Source organism: Lycorma delicatula, chromosome 7 (assembly GCF_047948215.1).
Source record: "Lycorma delicatula isolate Av1 chromosome 7, ASM4794821v1, whole genome shotgun sequence".
NCBI lineage: Eukaryota > Metazoa > Arthropoda > Insecta > Hemiptera > Fulgoridae > Lycorma > Lycorma delicatula.
In genome coordinates, this window is record NC_134461.1 from 111,053,407 (window position 1) to 111,063,026 (window position 9,620).

Below are 9,620 nucleotides of genomic sequence, written 5' to 3' on the forward strand. Positions count from 1 at the left end.
GTAACAATGTGTCAAATAAATAAATGAACAATAAATAAGTAGAAGAGATGATTTAATGGTTTATTAACCATTCTCAATTTTCAGAAATATCAGCCATTGCCAACTACTATTAAACAAACACCAAGCAAAATATTATAAATTTTATTTTAAAAAAAGAAATTAAACTCTTGTTCTTTAACAAATTTTAAGATTAAGGATAAATAGTATAGAGCAATTTGATCATGTCTGCTTCCTTCAAAGTTCAAAAAAATTGAGGCCAAAATTAAACAAGAATATTTTTAATCTCTAGCTTACTCAGAAACATCGTAGAGACTTTGCAAACAGTATATTTATTTACAATTTTCAGATAAAAGTTATACATCTAAAATTATTGCAAACACTTCTTTTATTCATATCATACTTTCATGTGATTAATTACCATTTGTTAATTCAGTTTGAAAGTATCAGCCAGTCCCAAAAATAATCTTGGTTAATAATATTGTAAGCAGTGTTCCCATGGTCAGCAAGCATCATTGACTGCTGTTAGAAAGATTTGACGTAGAAAAGTAGTAAGTACTAGAACTCTGGTTAATTTTTACGCTTGAAGAAGAAATGCAATAGTGTGAAATGCAAATTAATCTTAACACAAATGTTATTTATTAAAAAAAAAACTTTATTTGGAAAAAATCATATATCTATAAAATTTGCAAATATCTAATAATTAATATGTCCTTTATTTTTAATCAGTTCAGATACATGATTTGGAATAAATTCAACAGGTGTATTACACATTCATCACGAAACAATACCATTATTATTGCTTTAATGAGGTCAATTTTTATGGTAAAAATTGAGATAAAACGCGAACTAAGAAACTTGAGGAGGAAGGCAGGAGAAACTGAGTGCGCTCCCCCTTTTACACTAGAAGAGATTGAGTCAGCGCTCAAAGATGTTGCTCCAGGAAAAGCAACAGGGTTCGATGGTATCAATCCGGAATTTGTATTAAACTGCAGAAAATAGGCAAAACTTTGGCTGGTCAGATTCTTCACTGACATAATGCAGACCGGTAGCATGCCTAGAGAGTTCAAGCGATCAAAGGTAGTCATTTTAAAACCAGGGAAACCAGCAAACTTACCTAAGAGCTACAGGCCTATAGCATTGCTATCAGTGACATATAAATTATTAGAAAGGCTTATCTACAACAGGATTTGTCAAAGGATATATGATGTTATACCAATTGAACAAGCAGGTTTTAAGCCAAACTGAAGTTGCACCGACCACGTTCTCTCGCTCACAATGTACATTGAAGCAGGGTTCCAAAGAAATCTTAAAACCTCTGCTGCATTCGTTGATTTATCAGCCGCTTACAACACTGACTGGAGAGAAGGCATGATTTGTAAGGTTCTCCGTGTAATCCCACGCAAACTGACAGCTCGCCTCCTTAATAACATGTTGAACAACAGAATGTTCAAAGTTATCTTGAGATCCGATATAAGCTCACTGAGGAAACTCAAGAATGGCCTGCCACAAGGGTCCGTACTTGCGCCTCTCCTTTTCAGCCTATATGTTGCGGACATGCCAGAGACAAGATTTAAAAAGCATGGCTACGCCGATGACTGGGTGCTAACAATAAAATGTAAATAATTTGATGAGTCGGAGGAGGTCCTGATGGCTGACCTGGAGAAACTGGGAAGATACTTTTGGAGATGGCGCCTCCAACCGAATGCTAGTAAAACAGAGGTGTCATGCTTCCACCTGAGTAACAAGTTTGCTAATAGGGAGCTTAAAATTCTATTCGAGAATACGTGGCTCTTTCACAATAACACCGAAATACCTAGGCGTGACACTTGATAGAACGCTTTCATTTAAGGAGCAACTAATGAAAACCGCAGGGAAATTGAGAGTGAGAAACAACATCATACATAAGCTCTGTGGAACGCAATAGTGTAACACAATTGGTCACGTCAGGTCAAATAGCTCATTTTTGTTACTTATATTACACAAACTAAGGGAAGCTGGATACTGACTGATAGAATGGATTACGATAGGAGATTAGCAGCCTCGCCAACTTAATACCATTGAGGAAAATATTAAACATAAAATAGTTTCTCGGTTCATATAGACCCGATGCGACCAGTTAAGGGTTAATGAAATAAAATTTTATGTACTTTTCATTTAAAAAAATGTGTATATTTAATTTAAGTTCTGAATACCCTGAGGATAATAAGGAGCCAAAAATATAAAGTTTTTTTTTGTAATATAAAGCCAAATCATTTAGAATAAAAAAGGTAACAATTAAAATAAATTAATAATTTCCAAGGTAACGATTCAATAATGTAATTATACAACCTGTAAAATTCATTTATATTATTTTCTTCTCGGTATTAAGTTTTCAATGTTCAATTTATTTATTATTCTTAGTTCTATTCGTTCTAATTTTATTCTTAGTTTTTAAAAATAAAAGTGAATAAAAGCCAATATATATAAAAAAAGTAATAAATTTTTATCTATATGAAATATATATTTTTCCTCCAGTTTTAATTAAAATCTTCAAAAATGGAAAAATCTCTCTTCGATTTGACTACTACTGGAAATGAAAATGTCAGAATAAGAAACAGAATTAGACCAGTTGAAAAAAAGCTTAAAGGCAAAACACATTTCTCAGATGATGAACTTCACGCTGTTCTGTTTGTTTATCATAAACTAACAAAACTGCGACCGATGGATAAAAGTCTATTTGCAGAAGTTATGCATTATATGTTTGGTATTAGAAGTGATTTATTAATGGATCGTATATTTATTGTTTTTGCTAAAAGAAGCACAGTTCCTGCAGATTCGTGGGCTTTAGGATTATCCATATTTTTATATGGAACACTATCGAAAAAAATGAAATACTGTTTTCAAGTATACGATACGATCGGTAAAGGTTTAATAAGTAGAGAATTACTGTATCATATGATGAAGAACTGTTTCATAACGGCGAATGAAAATTCAGATAGAATGGTTTGGGAGTTAATAGATATAACATTAATAAGAATGGATCACGATAAAGATGGAAACATTTCATTTTCAGATTATGAAACTTCGGTTAATCAGAACCATGCATTATTACAAGCATTCGGACAATGTCTTCCTAGCCTCCCATATGTAAACAAGTTCCTAGCCACTATTAAAGGATATAAACGTATGTAAATACTTAAAGAATATGTAAATTCGCTGTTTTATTTGTAAACTATAACTAGTATAAGTAATAGTTTCTTGATTCTTAGAAAATTAAATTCTTACCATTAAAAGTTTCAGACGTAATCAATAATTGAAAAAAAAAGGTAATATTGTTCTTTTAACGAATGAATTTAAATTGTGTATTTAACATATTCTGAACAATTAATATTGAGAATGAATACTTCAAAATATATAATAATAACAATGTATACAATAATAATATAATAATTGATAAAATAAAATTTTATATTCTTGTACATTCATTCTTTCAAGTGTTTTTTCTAGTTGAGAATCTTAAATTTTCGGTGTCTGGTCTTACTCATAAACTAAAAATTTTATTTTGTTTTTATCTAATCTGAATCATATTCAATTCAATTTCTTTCCGCCTATTAAACAGATAACTAAACAAAAGCAAACATCAAAGGCAATTAAAACAAAAATTGAATAAATTGAACAAAAATTTTAAAAAGCTGAAAATGACAAACAAAACTTGAAAAATGTGAACCGTTAGCTGGAGCTTCTTAGGAAAGTATTGGTAGTTTCATTTCGGTAACATATTCCACATTTTGTCCATGAAAAGGATCAGTGTATCACCTGGTCACAAGAATTTCCAAACAGGAAAGGAACGAGATGAAAGAAAAAAAATGTCGAATGACAACTTCCAAGAGTTCAGCATTTCAAGAAAGAAGAGAAAACTAAGGCCAAAAAATTTACAAAAAGAAAGAGAAAAAGGAGAAACACATAGAGCTGGGTTTATTCTAAGGTAGCTTTTCTGGGTAAGTGGAAATATATCGCTAAATATATTCTATTGTTTTCTCAAAGAATTGATTTTTAGAATTTTGAATCACTAAAATAAATAAGATAACTTCTAAATAAGATATCTTAATGATATTATTTTTTTTTAAATTGCACAGAATTTCTGGATCTATGGATTTTAGAGAGGATATTTTAAAATACGTAGTATGAAAAAATTACGCAGTGAAATATCAAGTAATAAGAAAATTTTGAAAACAAACAATTTTGAGACTTTGAAAACAAACAAATAAAAATCCTCTGTACAACTCATAGTACAGAATATTTTGTTTCATATGAAACAAAAATTGATTCTAGGATAAATAGTTTTTGAGGAATATCCGTCTCCATAAATCGCTCTTTTTAACCCCCATCCTATTTTTAGGAATTGAAATAAATGTTTACGCATAATTTTTTGTATATTAAATTTATATCAGTTTTTGCCTTTACAAGGACTTGAACCTTAGATCTCTCGACTTTGAAATTCAACTGATTTTAACTTAATCCTAGATATAAGTTATTTTTTGATCATGGCCTTTTCATTGTAGCATTATAAATTAAAGTAAAAATCAAACATTGTAAGAACTTAATGGAAATTAAAATGCGCTGCATTTTGAAACAATGAAATTAACCTTACAGTAATATGTTTAATTACTAATTAAGTTGATGGCTAAATATAGTTTTATACTAAAAGTACTCCTGAAAATATTATGGTTTTGATGACTATAAATATTGTAACATAAAAATGATGATGGCAATTCACACAGAACTTTTCAGATTGTAAAATACAAATAAGAAAAATAAAAATTATAAAATATAAATAAGGGGTGTAAAGCTAGTTCGCCTCCACGTGGTGCACCCTGATTAACGCTAAATGAGCTACCAGATACTGGCAGTCAGACAAACCAAGAAGATAGGTTCTCCTGACCACGCAGACACAAGCCTATAGTATTACGAACTGCAGGCCATATCGCTAGATATACCCAACAGTTCCAACCCAACATTCTGGACCTTCGGTCAGAATTTGCTACATACATATGGAAGCATAAGTTATTCTAAGAGCCAGTATTTATCGAAACTACTGAGGAACGACAATATTGATCTGTTTGCAATCCAGGATACACATTGTAACACTGAGGAACAATTATATTGGAGCAGTAACAAGTACCGCTAAGAAGTGTATCCCTAGAGGGTTTCGCAGAGAATATATCCCAGGGTGGTCCCAAAATAGCGAAGTTCTCTACCGAAGATTCTTCGAGACGGGCGATCAAAAGGTGGCAGACGAGTTTCTCCATAGCCTTATGCTGCAAGACAACAGAAATGGTCGGAAATGGTGGGAAGCCTGAACTTTCAGGCCTCGAGTCGTCATGCATGGATTCTGCTAAGAAGATTAGAAAGCGGATCCCCTATTCAGAGACCAAAAGCAGGTGTCTCCCCAAAAACCGTGGGGTCCCACATAGTGGCAACATCCAGAGCACAAAGAGACAGGGCGCACACAATTGAAATATAACGCGAACTAAGGAACTTGAGGAGGAAGGCAGGAGAAACTGAGTGCGCTCGCCCTTTTACGCTTCAAGAGATTGAGTCGGCGCTCAAAGATGTTGCTCCAGGGAAAGCATCAGGGTTCGATTGTATCAATCCGGAATTTTTAACTGCGGAAAATACCCAAAACTTTGGCTGGATAGATTCTTCACTGACATAATGCAGACCGGTAGCGAGCCTAGAGATTTCAAGCGATCGAAGGTAATAGCCATTTTGAAACCGGGGAAACCAGCAAACTTACCTAAGAGCTACAGGCCTATAGCACTGCTAACAGTGACATATAAATTATTAGAAAGGCTTATCTACAACAGAATCTGTCAGAGGATATATGATGTTATACCAATTGAACAAGCAGGCTTTAGGCCAAAACGAAGATGCATCAACCAGGTTCAACGTACATTGAAGCAGGGTTCCAAAGAAATTTTAAAGCCTCTGCTGCGTTAGTTGACTTATCAGCCGCTTACGACACTGACTGGAAAGAAGGCATGATTTGTAAGGTTCTCCGTGTAATCCCATTCAAACTAATAGCTCGCCTCCTTAATAACATGTTGAACGACAGAATGTTCCAAGTTATCATGAGATCCGATATAAGCTCACAGAGGAAACTCAAGAATGGCCTGCCACAAGGGTCCGTACTTGCGCCTCTCCTTTTCAGCCTCCATGTTGCGGACATGCCAGAGACAAGATTTAAAAAGCATGGCTACGCCGATGACTGGGTGCTAACAATAAAATGTAGATAATTTGATGAGTCGGAGGAGGTCCTGATGGCTGACCTGGAGAAACTGGGAAGGTACTTCCAGAGGTGGCGCCTCCAACCAAATGCAAGTAAAATAGAGGTGTCATGCTTCCACCTGAGTAACAAGTTTGCTAATAGGGAGCTTAAAATTCTACTTGAGGATACATGGCTCTTTCATAATAAGACACCGAAATACCTAGGCGTGACACTTGATAGAACGCTTTCATTTAAGAAGCACCTCATGAAAACTGCAGGGCAATTGAGAGCGAGAAACATCATACATCATACATCATACATAAGCTCTGTGGAACGACATGGGGAGCATCGGCTTTCACTTTGCACACATCGGCTCTGTACCTGGTCTTCTTGGGTGCTGAATATTGTGCGCCAGTGTGGCTTAACAGCCCTTATGTTCATAGAATTGATGCTCAACTTAATAACACTATGAGAATGATTGCCGGGGTCATCATGTCTACTCCCATGGAATGGCTACTGGTATTGTGCTACATACCACCCCCCAAACCTGCGCCGTATGAACACTCTTGTAAGAGAGTGCAAGAAGATTATGGACAATCGAAACCTGCCAATACACGAGGACATTGAGTATGCCAATCATGGTCACCTTTGATCTAGATAGCCACCTATCAAAAGAGCAATTGCTGCCACAGAGGACAGATTTAATCTAACTGACACCTAGCATCGAGAATGGACCACAAAGCATAATAATCCCATGTATTACTCAAAGGCCTCCGGATTTTGACTTGCCATGTAAGACATGGTCAATGCTAAACAGTATACGGACTCAGCATGGTAGGTGTGCCTATTTCCTGTATAAATGGGGTAAAACACAGACACCCCTTCGTGAGTGTGGTGAAAATCAAACTGTCAGACATATCACAGAAGTTTGCCCTAGAACAGCATATGAAGGGAATCCTGAAGATTTCCTGATGGCAACTCCAGAATCAGTAGCATATATTAGTTTGTTAAATCTTTGTTTGTAATTTTGATTGCAATTTGTGTTATGTTTTGGCGCCATACGCTAAATAAATAATTTTTTGGTAAAATACATTTTTGAGACTTTTTCTTTACTACTGCCCAAAGATTTTCAACTGGGTATAAGTCTGAGAAGTTGCCTGGCCAAGGAAGCATTTCATTCTTCAAAAAAGTTTCTACTTTTCTGAGAGAAGGCATAGCACTAAATCTTGTTGCAAAACTCCTTTGCCTTGTAGGAATTTGTTCTGAAGTTGAACTTCTTCCTTCAGAATCTTCATATATTCATATATCCATTACTTTTCAAAATATCATCTACTGGAAGTAATGAACAAGGGCCTTCAAATATGAAAAACCCAAAACATTTTTTTCTAGCGATAACAGATTGTTGTGTTTTAAGGCATGTAACACTTTGCCCCAAAACATTAAAATATGACTAGTTCGAAAACATAACATTTTTCCAGTCTTCTTTGATCCAATCAGCATGTCCGTAGCCCACAAGAGCCTTTTTTTAGCATTGCTGGTGTTAAAAGCTGCTTTTTAGCTGGCTGACAAGCTTTTTGTCCAGCTGCAAGAAGTCAGTGTCTAGCAATTGTTACATGTAATCTGTTCCACTGGCTGCTAATTCTCAAATTAAATTCACAACAGATAATTTTAGATCAAATTTACTTTTTCTCACTAATATAACAGATCCTGTGTTAGAGTAGTTTTTCTTTTACAGCCACATTTGTCTTTGAAAGGAACCAGTTTCTTTAAATTTTAAAATAGCATTCACTGTCCCTAGTGTGAAACACCACACTCAGAAGCTATTTTCATTTTGTCATAGTGGTATGCTCAGAAAGAGAAAAATTTTTGAATGCTTTGTTCAAGTTACGTCCATTATTATATCAAGACGTATAGAACAAAAATATGATTTTGTAATAAAAAATTAAATAAACTTTTACAAATCCCTATAACACAAAAATTTACATAAAGACTTTGATCAAGCAGTCAGTGTATCTACAATATAGAAATAAATTCCCTGTGTTCAGATTAATTTGCACACTACTGTAATTAGTTCTTTCATGTACCTTGGTGATATCTACTTATTCATTAAATAAATTTTTTTTTTCATCTCAATAATCTGAAATGCTTTTCATGAAACAGGTATTCAATTTGTTCTCAATCATGTAACTAGACCTTAAAAAGATTGAAGTATAAACGTAAATAAAGAAAAACACAAAAGTATGATTTTGTAACAAAAAATCAAATACTTTCACAAAACACTAATTATAACATGGCAAATTGCTAAATAATCAAAAAAAATAATAACCTCACATTACACAGGCAACTTAAATTGGTGTGTTCAAGCAGTGTATCAATAAAATAGAAATAAACAAAAAAATCCCTATATTCAGATTAATTTGCACACTTCTTTAATGTCAAACAAACAGTTCCTATGAACCAGTAATGTTTACTTCATCAAACAACTGACAAAACTGCTTAATTTTTCTTTGGAACTGGGTAAAAGTAAATTATGCTTCTCAGCTAGTTTTTCTGTGGAATCCATAAGTTAAAAAAATGTCTGTTCAAAGGCTGTTCTTAGTGATCTTAAACATATATCCAATGAAATTTTGCTCTACTTCATTCAAGAAAGTCAAAATAAACTGAGAAGCTATTTCTTTTAGGATGCTAAATGTCAAACCATATATATATTTTATCTTCAAAAACAATTTTTGTCATATTTTTAAGTATATAAGACTGATATGAGAGAAAGAAATAAACATGAAATTAAAGCTAGTATTAATAGATTTCAATTAAAAATGAAAACTCGTTATTTTTAATAGATATTGAAATCAAGTGTAGTATCTATCCCCTATATACTACAAAAATGTTGTCAAATGCATTATACTGGGATGGACAACAAGCAACTTTTTGCTTTAAGATTGCGGTTTTGCCTGCATTAGTATTTGTTAGACATGTCCATAGGTAATATTCATGCTTGATTGTCAATATTTTTAATCGACATTTGTTATTAGTGTTCAATAGTAACTAGATAATAATCAGAATAGATAGTTCTGGACTTATGCTACCTATTTCATAAAATGGCCATTCTTTTAATTGTGTTCGACAATACCTTCACAAAGATATTAATTTATGCCTGTTCGTTTTCATCAGTTTTTACCCATACAGTTACAGCGTGTTGTCAACAGAGACAACCGCTAACTGCAGAAGTATTTTAACGAAGGTAAGCATATGTAGAATTTCAAAACATCGATATCTTGCTTCACAACATCGACGATAATCTATATCGATATAATACGTTAAATTTTAACCTTCATTAATCGTTAAAATGTAGTAAATTAAATTTTATCAATCG

General features: G+C 33.5%; 1 pseudogene; it reads left to right on the plus strand.

The window, feature by feature from the left end:
* Positions 1–2,535: 2,535 nt before the first annotated feature.
* Positions 2,536–3,171, plus strand: LOC142328359 (calaxin pseudogene; annotated as a pseudogene).
* The last annotated feature ends 6,449 nt before the right edge of the window (positions 3,172–9,620 follow it).